Here is a 15,075-nt window from a genome sequence, read left to right as displayed (position 1 = left end):
TTGAAAACAAATTCTATTTTTCTATGGCCATTTTGTTCTTTTTTAGGATCTGGGCAATGCACTTACACTTACGTTAGTCTAATCCCAAAAAATAAATAGTGTCCCTAAATTGAAATTTAAATGACCTGAGTGGATTGAAATAGAGAGGAATTATTGAGGACACTAGAGCTCTGTCATATGTTGAAAATCACTCTTATCTATTTATCTGTGGGGTTCATAGGAACAGGCAGATGACTGGAGAAAGAAGAGTTTAACAGAGAGCATTGACTCTCTCTTCCCAAAGGAGGCAAGTATAAGAAACTTGTTGCATTGGATATCTTAAATTTGATTTCTCCCCTATTGAGCAGAGAATTGAAAATAAATTTTATTTACTGGGCAAGTGATTGATGTCATAACAGCTAACACAGAGGACTCGGGAACTCTAAACTTATATATTGTTGGATGGAATGATTTGTCTTCCTCATGGGTATTAGAAAAGTCCTCTGAAGTAAACCAAAGAGATATTACTCACTTTGAGGTACGATTGGTGAAGATTTTGGTTATTTTCTTTATTGAACATGTAAGGAAACATATGTGATGATGATCTATGTAGTTGAGTAGGGTTGTATTAAGTAGGAGGTGAAAACTGAAATTGGTAGGGGTGCTTCTCTATTTCTAATGGTGTACATCAAGCAGAGGCAAATGACATCTGGAGATAGCTTAGAAAAGTTACATTCGCAACAAGATGGTGTGATCTTCAATGAAGAAGGCAAGGAAAATCCTGAGGAGGGTAAAATGAATGACGAGGTGTAGAAAAAAACTTCCAATGACAAAGAACTTCTTACGAGGTTTCAAGAGGATGAGACAGGAAGTGAACATTGAGACATCAAAGAGAATGCTCTTGATGGTAAGTTTTGATTTTCCTTGGTTAACTGGTCTATGATGTTGGTAGCCTACTATAAGGTAATGTCTAGTCAAACTCCCAGGACAATGGTTGTTGTAATGCAGACCATTTGCAGCTTGAAGAAAGTCCAACAAAATTTCACGGAGGGTAAAATTCTTTGCTACACTAGATCGCTACATTTTGTTCTCATGGAAAAGGGAATTGTTATATTATTTTCCAAAATCCTTTTTGAATGTTACTTCTCCAATAGAAATATTTTATATTTCTTAGATTTTAGCATAGTATGCTTTAATTTATAGTAGCTTAATGCTTACATCAATTGAGATAAAAGATGAGGGAAAAAAGATCAACAAAGCTAATTCAACAGGATGAAGAAAAATGAGTTGAGCTTGAAAACACAACAATTAAATGTTCCAAGGAGGTAGATTCTGCTGTCGTGGAAAATACATCATTTGGAGGCAGGAGAATGAGAAAGAGAATTTTGACTCCACTGTTAGATTGATGCGAGAGCAACTGGTCATGGCTAGGGTGTATTCAAGCATTTCCCAAGCTAGTAATAATCTTGATTTATACCATGAATTGATGCTTCCTATTAAAGAATGTCAGCGTACATTGGGTGAGTCTAATGCAGATTCTGATCTACCTCAAAGGTAATAGTTTTTTCATTGGCTGCTTCTAAATCAAGAGTAGTAAGTGCTTCCATTTGCATTTGGTGTCCATATCCTTTGTTTCTTTTAAAGTTGTAGTCTGCGTGTCAATCTTTCTTTTTTTAATTTTCTTTTTCATGGCCGATAATTGATATGAATGTTTCAGTGCACCTGAGAAGATCAAGGATATGGGTCATGTCCTATCTAAGGCTAGAGAACAATTTTACGATTGTGCGATAGTAACAAATCATTTGTGAGCCATGCTTCAGTCTGCAGACGAGCAAGTAAGGACCTTGAAAAAGCAAAGTACATTTTTAAGTCAGCTGGCAACAAATACTATTCCCAAGGGCCTACACTATTTGTCCATGCGATTGACCATGGACTATTACATGCTTGCCCTTGAAAAACGGAATTTCCTAAAAAAGACAAGTTGGAGGATCCAACTCTTTATCATTATGCATTATTTTTTGACAATGTATTGGCTACATCTGTGGTTGTGAATTCAACTGCCATGAATGCTAAGGTGAAGTGTTATCAATTTAAAATACTCTAAAGTTTGGAAGTCCAACAGTTTTGCTACATTTTACATTTAATATTTGGATCTCATTGTAGGTGATTTAGTTGTGTTTGGAGGAACCTTAGAAACATGTATTTCATCTCGTCACAGACAAGTTAAATTTTCGGGCCACGAAAATGTGGTTTTTACTTAATCCCCCAACGAAAGCTGTGATACATGTAGAAAATGTTGATGATTTTAAATGGCTCAATTCCTCCTATTGCCCTATGCTTCACCAACTTGAATCGACAGCTATGAAAGAGTATTATCTCAAGGCAGATCACTCAACTACACTCTCAGCATGTTCCTCCAATTTCAAATATATTAATACAAAATATTTATCCATGCTAAATCATCTTCGTTTCTATCTCCCACAAGTTTATCCAAAACTGACAAGATCCTTTTCTGGGATGATGATATTGTGTCGCAGAAAGATTGACGCCCTTGTGGTCAATAGATATTCATGGAAAGGTTAATGGTTCAGTGGAAACTTGTGGAGAAAGCTTTCACCGATTTCACAAATACCTCAATTTTTCCAATCCGCACATACCCAGGCACTTTGATCCTAATGCTTGTGGTTGGGCATATGGGATGAATGTATTTGATCTCAAAGAATAGAAGAAACAAGATATAACTGGAATATATCGCAAGTGGCAAAACATGGTAAGTGTGTAGTGTGGTTTATTTATGTTAATTCATATGATGCTTACTTTAAAGTATTTGAAGTAAATCTGAAATAATTAGCTAGAAAACTTAATGGGTTTTTCTTTGTTCGATTTCTAAGTTTTTCTTTTATTTTATGTCAAAATGACGATAGAGTGTTGTGGAAGCATGGAACACTACGCCTTGGATTTTCGCATTGGCTACTTCTAAATCAAGAGTAGTAGGTGCTTCCATTTGCATTTGGTGTTCATATCCTTTGTTTCTTTTAAAGTTGCAGACTTTGTGTCAATCTTTCTGTTTTTCATTCTCTTTTTCATGACCGATAATTGATATGAATGTTTCAGGGCACCTTAGAAGATCAAGGCTATGGGTCATGTCCTATCCAAGGCTATAGAACAATTTTATGGCTGTACGATAGTAACAAATAAGTTGCAAGCCATGCTTCAGTCCACAGATGAGCAAGTAAGGACTTGGAAAAGAAAAGTAAATTTTTAAGTCAAGTCTCAACAAAGTCTGTTCCCAAGGGCTTGCACTGTCTGTCCATGCGATTGACCATAGCTTATTACTTTCTTCCCCTTGAAAAGTGATAACTTCCTAAAAAGGACAAGTTGGAGGATCCAACTCTTTATCACTATGCATTATTTTCTAACAATGTATTCCCTACATTTGTGGTTGTGAATTCAACTGTCATGAATGCTAAGGTGAACTATTATTAATTTAAATTAATCTAAGTTTGTAAGTCCAACAATTTTGCTGCATTTTACACCTAATATTTGGATCTCATTCTAGGTGATTTACATGTGTTTGCATGAATATGAGAAATGTGTATTTCATCTCATCACAGACAAGTTAAATTTTGGGGCCATGAAAATGTGGTTTTTACTTAATCCCCTAGGGAAAGCTACAATACATGTGGAAAATGTTGATGATTTTAAATGGCTTAATTCCTCCTATTTCCCTGTGCTTCGCCAACTTGAATCTGCAGCTATGAAAGAGTATTATTTCAAGGCAGATCACTCGACTACACTCTCATCACATTCCTCCAATTTGAAATATATAAATCCAAAATATTTATCCATGCTAAATCATCTTCATTTCTATCTTCCACAAGTTTATCCTAAAATGGACAAGATCCTTTTCTTGGATGATGATATTGTGGTGCAGAAAGATTTGATGCCCTTGTGGTCAGTAGATCTTCATGGAAAGGTTAATGGTCTAGTGGAAACTTATGGAGAAAGCTTTCGCTGGTTTGACAAATACCTTAATTTTTCCAATCCGCACATAGCCAGGCACTTTGATCCTAATGCTTGTGGTTGGGCATATGGGATGAATGTATTTGGTCTCAAAGAATGGGAGAAACAAGTTATAACTGGAATATATCACAAGTGGCAGAACACGGTAAGTGTGTAGTGTGGCTTATTAATGTTAATTCCTGTGATGCTTACTTTAAAGTATTTGAAGTAAATCTGAAGTAATTAGCTAGAAAACTTAATGGGGTTTTCTTTGTTTGAATTCTAAGTTTCTCATTTATTGTATGTCAGAATGAGGATAGAATTTTGTGGAAGCTTGGAACACTACTCCCTAGATTGAACGTTTTATGGCTTGACCCATCCTTTGGACAAATCCTGGCATGTGCTAGGTTTAGGATATAATCCTAGCATGGACTGTTCAGAGATTGGAAATGCAATTGTTGCTCATTACAATGGGAACATGAGACCTTGGTTAGAGTTGGCAATGATGAAGTGCAGACCTTACTAGACAAAATATATAAAATATGATCATCCTTTCTTACAACAGTGCAATATAAATGAATAGTAGTGACCTAAATATTCATACTGCAATAGATTTGTAGAAATTTTGAATAATATGACACTTATTCACAGAGATTATCCTGATTATACGCTATTGCGGAATGCATGCATAATACATAGCCTCCTCTATGTTGATCAATTCAATTTTGCGGAATTAGAAACAATCGCATGCACACATTGAAGCATCAATCGCACATATCAACACAGTATTTATCCTGGGGAAAGCATCTCGCTAAAAACCCCAAACTATCTGTATATTATATTGATTGAGAACATGTAACAATACATAGTACAATACTCTTCGTAGGTAATCAGTACTAGCTGCACCTGTTACACACAAAACTAGCTCAGATCCGAACAAGTCACAGGTTCAAATCTCCTCCACTGCTTTGCCTACCTCTATTGCACAATCCAAAGTGAAAATCACGTGAGAACAAGCTATATTTCATTGGGCATGTACCGCACAATCCTCATGGGCAATCTCAATCCATGATTGTACAAATCTCATGCACAACTATAGTCACAACTGATAGCAATCTCAACCTCTAACACTTGTCTCCATTGAACTATACATGCACTGAGTTAACTGATGTATTCTTTAGTTGCATTATGAGTTAATAATTAGTGAATTAATTAATAACCAGTTCATAACACTCAACACTTAGTCTAGTTGCAGTTAGACTAAATACAACTAGTTCAACTAAGTCAAACTGAACACAAGTCCATCAACTCCACTGTCAACTCCAACAAAGTCAATCACTTGAGTTCTAACTGAAGTCCTGCATGCAACAACTCAACTAAACCATAGGAAACTCGTATTTTCTTCTTTCAGCTACATGTGCCACATCTGTAGCTTTAACAGAAGTGCTCCAAGAGGATAAGATAAAGTTTATAGTCCAAATATTATTATGAGCTAATAATATTTGACTGTTCTAAATTTAGAGTGAGCAATCTATAAATAGACTCTGCCCAAATGTCTAAAAATAGAAGTCCATCTATTTTTACCAACATGACCAATCATCTGTTACACTAAAAAATGTCACCATGACTATTTACAGTTAGTATGGCTCTATCAACAGTCATGCTATCCTCTTAGGCAAGCCTTATGCCTCTGCTCTCCATGTCAAACTCCAAAAAAGAGAGAAAGTCTTTATAAATGTATTTATCTCTGGGTACGCAGGTTCTCTCAACCTTACCTGCAGGTACGCACCCAATGTTCACAAAAGCTGCGTCCTTATACGCTCTGTATGTAAAGGGGCAGGTGCGTCCCCCTGTAAAGGTCAAAATGCGCAAGTTTCATCTTTAAAAAGTTACTTGTGGTCATTTCTAGAGCATTCTAGAAGGTTGTTCGACGTGTATTGAGCGCCTCCAGATGGTTCATGTACCCCTACCAAAGAGGAACTTATCCCATCAATAAGGGAGCTATCCCATCCAAAGAGGGGATTATCCCATTGATGGTGGACCTGAATAACTTCCTCTAGATCACTATAAATACAGGCATTGGGCCAGAAGGAGGGGAGGTTGAAAGCTAAACATTTCTAAGGGTAGATGCTGCTGGAATTAGGACTCCCATTTAGAAGCTTGTGAGGAGAGATTCCCATCCTTTCTTGTTTCATTTGGAAGTGGGTGAGCTTTGTCAAAGTAAAGGAGAACTCTTGATGGACCCTGGGAGGGACTTGCACAACACCAAGGCTCAGGTTGTAATTGTTCCTTTTGTTTCCTATTAATGCAAATGAGTCCATTCTTCTTAATAACTTGTTATTTATGAGTTGTTTCATGTACTCCTTGGTCTATATGTTAAATATGCTTTATTTTATGAGATTATCATGTGCTATTTAATCGTTTGATTGTTAGTGAATGCAGGTTTCGAAGTGAAGGAGGAGCTCATCCGGATCGGCGAGGCTGGACTACTACAACAGCGTTGGATTATAGGTAGGATCTAAACACTTGATTTCTTGTATGGTAAATGCATGTTTAGAGAAGGATTGCTCTTGTTTGTCTTGTTTGTCACTAGAGAGTCTTAGGCTCCTAGGGAGGTTGGTTGTGTCCGCACTATCGACTCTTTCCACCTGACAAAATGGCGACTCCGCTGGGGATTCCATTGATGTGAATGTTTTTTCCTTTATATGAAATTTTGATCTGAGAAAAGTCATTTGTTTTCTGGTTTTTGGCTGTCTGACTGTGTATTTGGGTGGGCTAGCTTAGGGTTAAATTAGATTTTAGCTTTTCTTAGTTTTGCTAGAAGTACGCAGCCTCTGAGTGGAGCACAGTGCGTACCTGTACGCACTGTCGCTTTGTGCACAGAGCGTATCCGCACCTGTGCAAACAGGTCGCCTGCGTACCCTGTCAAAATTAAGAAAATTTCAATTTTCTTCTTTTTGCCTTTTAGATTTTGTTTTTAGCTTGTTTTTGCTGCCCAGATCCACTGTTCACCTGTCAGAAGCTTTCATCTTGGCTAGTTTCATTGGCATTCCTACTTTAAGCTTTCATCAATTGGGTGTTTTGAGTCTCTTTCTTGAGAAATTCTTAATTTGATTTCCTTTGGTTATTACTTGGAGGTTTGTCTCAGTCTTTTCACAATTTTGCATCTTTTTGCTTTTGTTTTTGCAAAAAGATTTCCCCCTCATTCGCCGGGGGGGCTAAATTGTGTATGAGTGTTAATCACCTTTGAGTGTTTTTATTTTTTGATCTTTGGAACTCTCACCCAATTTTCTCGACTTGCACTTGATTGATTCTTAGATTACATTAGAATTCTCTTGCATAGTTCACATTTGCATAATTAGAATTCTCACTTTCAGAATATGAATGAAAAATGTGCATAGATTACATTTGCATACTTTTCAAGTGAATTGTGCTTAGATTACAATTGCATAGTTTACATTCTGAAAAATCAATCGAAGATTTAGATCAGCTTTCTTTGATTTGAATTTACACAAAAATAAAAAATGGTTTGGAATTGATTTGCATTAGTTTTTCTTGATGAAATTAGTGCATTAGAGAATTTGTTATATTTTCTCTTAGTGATCATTTTTTTGCATTGTCGGAAGTGAATGGAAACTCTCTCCTTACTTTAGTTAGGATTCATCGAATTGAAAGGATTGTATTATCATATTCGATTGCATTCAGTTGAGTCGGGTCATAACACCATTGGTTTCATATCCATTTACCCCTTTGAGTAATAACAACCTTAATAACACAACGCTTAATTAAAATTCATCTAGTAATTTTTACATTTCTAGGGCTCTGAAACACCAACATAGATCAGGCTAGTGTCTTGGAGTAGGAGAGTAATTAACTCTCCAAGACAGCAAAACCAAACAAGTAGCTCATCTTGTGGTAGGATAAATCCAACTGTTACATTTATGCTCTGGGAAAGCTCCTCTTAGAGGAGAAGCACGAGACCGTGTCTGAACCAGTGAGGGGATCAATCCTCCTTCATTGGGAAAGGCGCCAGATACGCACGTACTACAAACGGTAAACCTCGTATTATTGTCGAGGAGCCTGGGGTCACTTGTCGGTAAACCTTGGATTATTGTCAAGGAGCCGGCAAGGAGATTGAGCTTGTTACTCTGCCCTTGCGTGCTATCGGGTCGTAGATTGTTCCCCCAGGTGTATTTGTTGCTGTTGGTAACCTTAGTGACCATTATCTTTAAGGTTCTACCCAAGGTGACAGTGGTGGGAAGATCCCACTGTACCTGGAGCAGACGTCGGCTAGACTCACTTGGATTTTCTGGGGGGTTCACTTCACTCGAGACGGTTAAAGTGGAGGAACTTGGTCCAGTCTATTCATTAAGCAGGTTGCCGGGGTAACTGTTCCACCCGCCACTTCTGTACTGAATTCTGCGATGTTGGATTTCATCACCAACTAGTGTTTTCGGTCCGGAAGGCTACTATTTGTGTGTGGTTTGACTCCTAGATTTGATAGCGCGTGTTAATTTGTTTGTTTTTACTTTTAGAGACCATAGGTGTGAATTGTGAATTTTAATTGTTAAGTGTGAATTGTTAATTGTTAATTTTAGTTTTAAATTGTTAATAAAATTCACTGAAGTTGGATATAATGGCAAATGTTCTGGAATTTACCAACCTAGGAACTCCTCCTAACGAGAATCCTAGTAATTTTCCTTACTTTGGAAATGTTGGTCCTCCTTATATGGCTACTTTGTCATTACCTGGATTTACAATAGGTTTACCGATATGGTTATTTTCAACTTCGTTGGCCCAAAATACTCCAATTGTTCCACCTCAACCGGATGCTTCACCTCAACAGAGTTCACCATCTCAACATCACCAACCTTCTGTTGACCCTTTACCTTCTTCGCCTAATTTTTCTTCCTCCATATCTTCCTCTTCGCCTGGTAAAAGCCTTGATGCTAGTAACCAGGAGGCTAAGAAGAAGAAGAAAGGGAAGAAGAAGAAGACGAAGAAGAAGCAAGATAAGAAAGAAGTCAACCAACCAACCACGTCTGTAAGGGTTAGTTGTGTTGAGGAAAACTCCGACATGCATCGTAAACCCAAATACCCTTGCAGGCTTTGTAAGGGTGACCACTTCCTTGTCAATTGTCCTGGTATTCCAAAGGTCTTGGAAGTATGGTCAGCAAAATCTCATCAACTTTCTATTGATCCATCAACCAGTGATAGTCAGGTTCCTGGGAAAAAGGGTAAAGTTAGGTTTCCTTGTAAGTTATGTAAAGGGAGTCATCAAACTCACATTTGCCCTCACATGGATGAAGCCTTAACATTGTTGGAAAAACTTGCTGTTCCACAGCAAGAATTTCCAACTGGTTACCGTAAACTTTCTCCCAACCTACCGTCAACTGACGGAGTGATTGATCTAAATTCAAGTACAGTCGATCACACTCTCCCATTGGAGAGTGAAACTCATGTCACTCAGGTTGATGATCCATTAGTTGATCAAGTGGTCGATTCAAATTCACATTCGGTCGATCCCACTTTCCCTTTGGAGAGTGATCTTCATACCGCTCAGGTTCTTCTTGTTACATCAGATTCTTCTATGCCGGGGGGCATTTCACCTGTTTCTACAGAACCCCCTCCAAGTACTGAGGTCTTTTCCTTTGATTGGAATAGACTGACAGAACCTCGTCTTCCTTCCTCCATCCCTTTCCAAATCATTTTCAAGGCTAGTGGTAGGGATATACATCATACTCAGGTAGATGAAGGTGCTTCTGTTAGTATTTTATCCTCAACTGTTTGGAAAGCTTTGGGTTCCCCTCAACTTGCGCCTATTACGCAGAATCTGAAAGCTTTTAACAGAACCATTAGTGAACCTTTAGGGATCCTTCCTAAGTTTTCTATTACCTTGGAAGGTAAAACTGTCTGTATTGATCTTATGGTAGTTCTAGGTCCCTTGGATTTCAATTTACTCCTTGGGCGAGACTATGTTTATGCAATGAAAGCTGTCGTATCGACACTCTTTCGCGTGATGTCTTTCCCTCACAATGGCAGTATTGTGACCGTGGATCACCTTTCGTTCCCAAGTCCTATCTCAACTACCAATAATATGACACCCCTAAATGTTCCTGATTCTAAAGTGGTATCTACCCTGCCACGGGTTAATTATGTGGCAACTGGTCCCATGTTTTCAGTTACCGATGTAAGTGAGCCTCTCACTGTTTGCTCATCTTCCTTTGATTTAGATCCAGTAATTGACATGGAAAACTCTATGGGATTACTTGAACACGATGTTCTTATCCCTTTTGAGTCCCTTGACATGTGTTCCTTTCCGAGAAGAATGTCAGGCGGAAGGAGTCGATAGTGCGGACACAACCAACCTCCCTAGGAGCCTAAGACTCTCTAGTGACAAACAAGACAAACAAGAGCAATCCTTCTCTAAACATGCATTTGCCATACAAGAAATCAAGTGTTTAGATCCTACCTATAATCCAACGTTGTTGTAGTAGTCCAGCCTCGCCGATCCGGATGAGCTCCTCCTTCACTTCGAAACCTGCATTCACTAACAATCAAACGATTAAATAGCACATGATAATCTCATAAAATAAAGCATATTTAACATATAGACCAAGGAGTACATGAAACGACTCATAAATAACAAGTTATTGAGAAGAATGGACTCATTTGCATTAATAGGAAACAAAAGGAACAATTACAACCTGAGCCTTGGTGTTGTGCAAGTCCCTCCCAGGGTCCATCAAGAGTTCTCCTTTACTTTGACAAAGCTCACCCACTTCCAAATGAAACAAGAAAGGATGGGAATCTCTCCTCACAAGCTTCTAAATGGGAGTCCTAATTCCAGCAGCATCTACCCTTAGAAATGTTTAGCTTTCAACCTCCCCTCCTTCTGGCCCAATGCCTGTATTTATAGTGATCTAGAGGAAGTTATTCAGGTCCACCATCAATGGGATAATCCCCTCTTTGGATGGGATAGCTCCCTTATTGATGGGATAAGTTCCTCTTTGGTAGGGGTACATGAACCATCTGGAGGCGCTCAATACACGTCGAACAACCTTCTAGAATGCTCTAGAAATGACCACAAGTAACTTTTTAAAGATGAAACTTGCGCATTTTGACCTTTACAGGGGGACGCACCTGCCCCTTTACATACAGAGCGTATAAGGACGCAGCTTTTGTGAACATTGGGTGCATACCCGCAGGTAAGGTTGAGAGAACCTGCGTACCCAGAGATAAATACATTTATAAAGACTTTCTCTCTTTTTTGGAGTTTGACATGGAGAGCAGAGGCATAAGACTTGCCTAAGAGGATAGCATGACTGTTGATAGAGCCATACTAACTGTAAATAGTCATGGTGACATTTTTTAGTGTAACAGATTGCCCCCTAAAGTGCGAAGCCTGTAATAGGTTAGGGTTTTGTATTATCTAGGAAGGGTGAAGCGCTTTATCATTTCAAGGATTATCTCGTGGAGAGCCTGGTTAGAACCTGCAATTTTCAACACAAAATACATGTATAAGATTATATCTTCACTGAGGTAGGCATTCCCATACTCAGATCAAAACTTTAACTAACAGACTAACTACTCTGATACAGGAATGATCTTGCAGTACATCATAATCATAGACTTTTGTAGACACAGTATGGGCGCAGCCATCTGTTTATGATTAGTCTACTTAGATAATGAATACAAAACTCCTCGCAGCCTGGATGGTGGAAACTAGATCCAGGGTCTTCATTTCTACTTCTCGAATTGGTACGATTCTAGCCATGCGAATAAATGAGTTGATGTCGAACATGGTAGAAACCACTTGATTACCAGTCGATGATGTAAACTGTTAACAAGTGTGAGAGAGACCACCAGTAATGTCAATGGTTCTCAAAGTACCCAGTACAATCCATGAAATGTGAATGAATGAGTTGATGTCGAACATTTCACGGAATCCTTTGATCGAAATTCAATGATGTAAACTGATGTCAAAGGCGAGAAACCTGCCATTGATGCATGCAGACTTCAAGGTACTGACGATTTCTAAGTCATCTCTCTAGATAATGTGCTGATGTCGATAGAAAGCGACCCATTGCAGGCAAGCCCACAACACGAAATCATTGTTCAAGTTGAAGAAATGTTGCTGTAAGGACTGACTCAGGGATGGTCAAATGGATGGCAAGTATTTTGCAGATGAAAGTTTTGCTTGCAAACCTCTTGAACACATAACGACACGACAGATGGCTTGGTGATAAACGACTCAAAGTTAATCCCCGGAACCCGGCTGAAGTCTTTCAAAGTGGTTTGATCAACTGTGAGGTAAAGGATTTCCCAACCCAGGTGAATGAAAAGTGTCGTGTCCAAGAGTGGTAATAAAGTTTCTTCTGAGACAAAAGATAACAAATAGGCTCATTCTTCTCTCTTTTCCCCCACCATTTCTGGCAAGTACCTCTTTATTTTTAACAAGCTTGAGGAGGATAACATATGCTTGATTATAAGCTCATCCTTCGGATGAGTCCAACCTAGTTTTGATTCGAACCCTAGGAAGGAGTGGTTCGTTCCTGTTTGTAATTGAACAGGTCCTTTACTGTGAAATTTTAACGAGCCCAGTATAGGAGAAACTCGGCGTTTTTCAATTTTAGAGAGTCTGAAAAACTTAAGAAGACTCCAGGTTGAACTTTTTCATAGATTTGTGTCCCTCAAGCCCGAAAAAGTATAAAATAATACCTGGGGGAACCGCTTGATCTTGCGACCAAGGAGTACTTTCATGATTAGTGTCTCTGACCTGAAAAGTAAAAAGCCATCAAGGACACGTCGTTTTATTTCCGTATCGAGTTTGAAACGACAAAAACCCGGCATTCTTTTCCTGTTTTTACGGTCATAAAAGAGCTATAAGGGGACCGTCTTTTAGTTCCATTTTAACGAGTGTAAAAGAAACGCTCGGCAATCTTTTCATGTTTTAGGAGTCAGAAAAGAGCTTAAAAGATGACTCTAAGGTTTCACTTTTTCGTAAGTTTTAAGGAGTTCGAAAAAATGATAAAAATGTACTCATGGTTTTCATTTTTTCATGTTTTTAATGAGTTCGAAAAAATGATAAAAATGTACTCATATGACCGACTTTCAATTTAATTTACGAGCAGGAAAAGACGGAAAGAACTCGGCATTTTCATTTGTTTTACGAGAATGAATGATAGCAAAATAATCTCGAGATTTTCATGAGTTTAACGAGTCTTGAAAATAACTGAAATTGACTCGAGATAGGTTTCATTTTTATAAAATCTTGAAACAGAGAAAAATTATGCTTCAAAGTAGTTTCATTTTTTCACAAGCTTGAAACAGAGAGAAAACTATGCTTGATGCCCCTTAAGCGTAACTGCTAGAGCGCATGCCCCCCAGCTTCATTTCATTCAACTAAGTACAAGCTGAATGGAATGAAGGTTCTTGAACGAGATCATTTGAAAGACTCGACCTAAAACTGTAAGAAAATTATGAAAAACACTGAAATAACGAACCTAAATATACAACTTAACATTTATGAGATCTAGTCAAACTCTCGACCCAAGTAGAGGAGGATTTGTTTCATTTTTTAACGAGCTTGACACAGGAAAAGAACTATGCTCGGATTCGGTTTCATGTTTACGCAAGCTTGAAACGAAAAACTATGCTTGTTATAAGTTCACATGCCCCCAGCATAATGATGCAAAGCGAGGTACATGCCCCCCAGGCTTCATTGCATTCAACCAGATGGATGGAATGAAGGTTTACTTTCAATATTTAACTTGAAAAGGGAGTTGTTTCATTTTTAAGCAGGTTGACACAAGAAAAGAACTATCCTCATACCTGATTCATTTTTTAACGAGGTTGACTCAGTAACAGGAACTATCCTCAAAAACCCTACTTTCTACAATCTACCTACATATCCTAAAATCTACCTGATTCATTTTTTAATGAGGTTGACTCAGTAACAGGAACTATCCTCTAAACCCTGTTTCATTTTTTAACGAGGTTGAGACAGGAACAAAACTATCCTCGTGCTAGCCTGTTTCATTTTTTAACGAGGTTGATACAGGAAAAAACTATCCTCGTACACACTGATTCATTTTTTAACGAGGTTGACACAGTAAAAGGAACTTTCCTCACAACAGCCTGTTTCATTTTTTAACGAGGTTGGCACAGGAAAAGGAACTATCCTCGCTAGCCTGTTTCATTTTTTAACGAGGTTGATACAGGAAAAAACTATCCTCATACACACTGATTCATTTTTTAACGAGGTTGACACAGTAAAAGGAACTTTCTTCACAACCCTTGTTTCATTTTTTAAACGAGCTTGACACAAGACAAGGAACTATGCTCATAACTACTCTCTACAATCTACCTAACAAAACTCTACTCTAAAAACCTTGATTCATTTTTTAACGAGCTTGACACAAGACAAGGAACTATGCTCTAAAATCCTTGATTCATTTTTTAATGAGCTTGACACAAGACAAGGAACTATGCTCATGAATACTCTCTACAATCTACCTACTTAACCTACCCTTGTTTCATTTTTAAACGAGCTTGACACAAGACAAGGAACTATGCTCCAGACTCCTTGTTTCAATTTTTAACGAGCTTGACACAAGACAAGGAACTGTGCTCAAGAAGTTCGCATGCCCCCAGGATAATGATGCAAAGCGAGGTACATGCCCCCCAAGCTTCATTGCATTCAATGAGGTGGATGGAATGAAGCTTTACTGTCAACTCCAACAAAGTCAATCACTTGAGTTCTAACTGAAGTCCTGCATGCAACAACTCAACTAAACCATAGGAAACTCGTATTTTCTTCTTTCAGCTACATGTGCCACATCTGTAGCTCTAATAGAAGTGCTCCAAGAGGATAAGATAAAGTTTATAGTCCAAATATTATTATGAGCTAATAATATTTGACTGTTCTAAATTTAGAGTGAGCAATCTATAAATAGACTCTGCCCAAATGTCTAAAAATAGAAGTCCATCTATTTTTACCAACATGACCAATCATCCACAAATAAAATTTTGCACCTCATAGACCATGATCCATATGTCTAAAAATAGACATAGTCTAAAAATAGACTTTGC

The 15,075-nt window shown here is 38.1% G+C and overlaps 1 pseudogene; it reads left to right on the top strand.

The window, feature by feature from the left end:
- Positions 1 to 805: 805 nt before the first annotated feature.
- LOC149213168 (polygalacturonate 4-alpha-galacturonosyltransferase-like) overlaps positions 806 to 15,075 on the top strand; it is a 38,243-nt pseudogene continuing 23,973 nt past the window's right edge.

This window comes from Pinus tabuliformis, chromosome 1_1 (genome assembly GCF_031772625.1).
Source record: "Pinus tabuliformis cultivar Carrire ecotype Pingquan chromosome 1_1, CPIR1, whole genome shotgun sequence".
In the NCBI taxonomy this organism is placed as follows: domain Eukaryota; kingdom Viridiplantae; phylum Streptophyta; class Pinopsida; order Pinales; family Pinaceae; genus Pinus; species Pinus tabuliformis.
The sequence above is the reverse complement of the archived record's forward strand: the minus strand, read 5'-3'. Positions and strand labels throughout refer to the sequence as shown.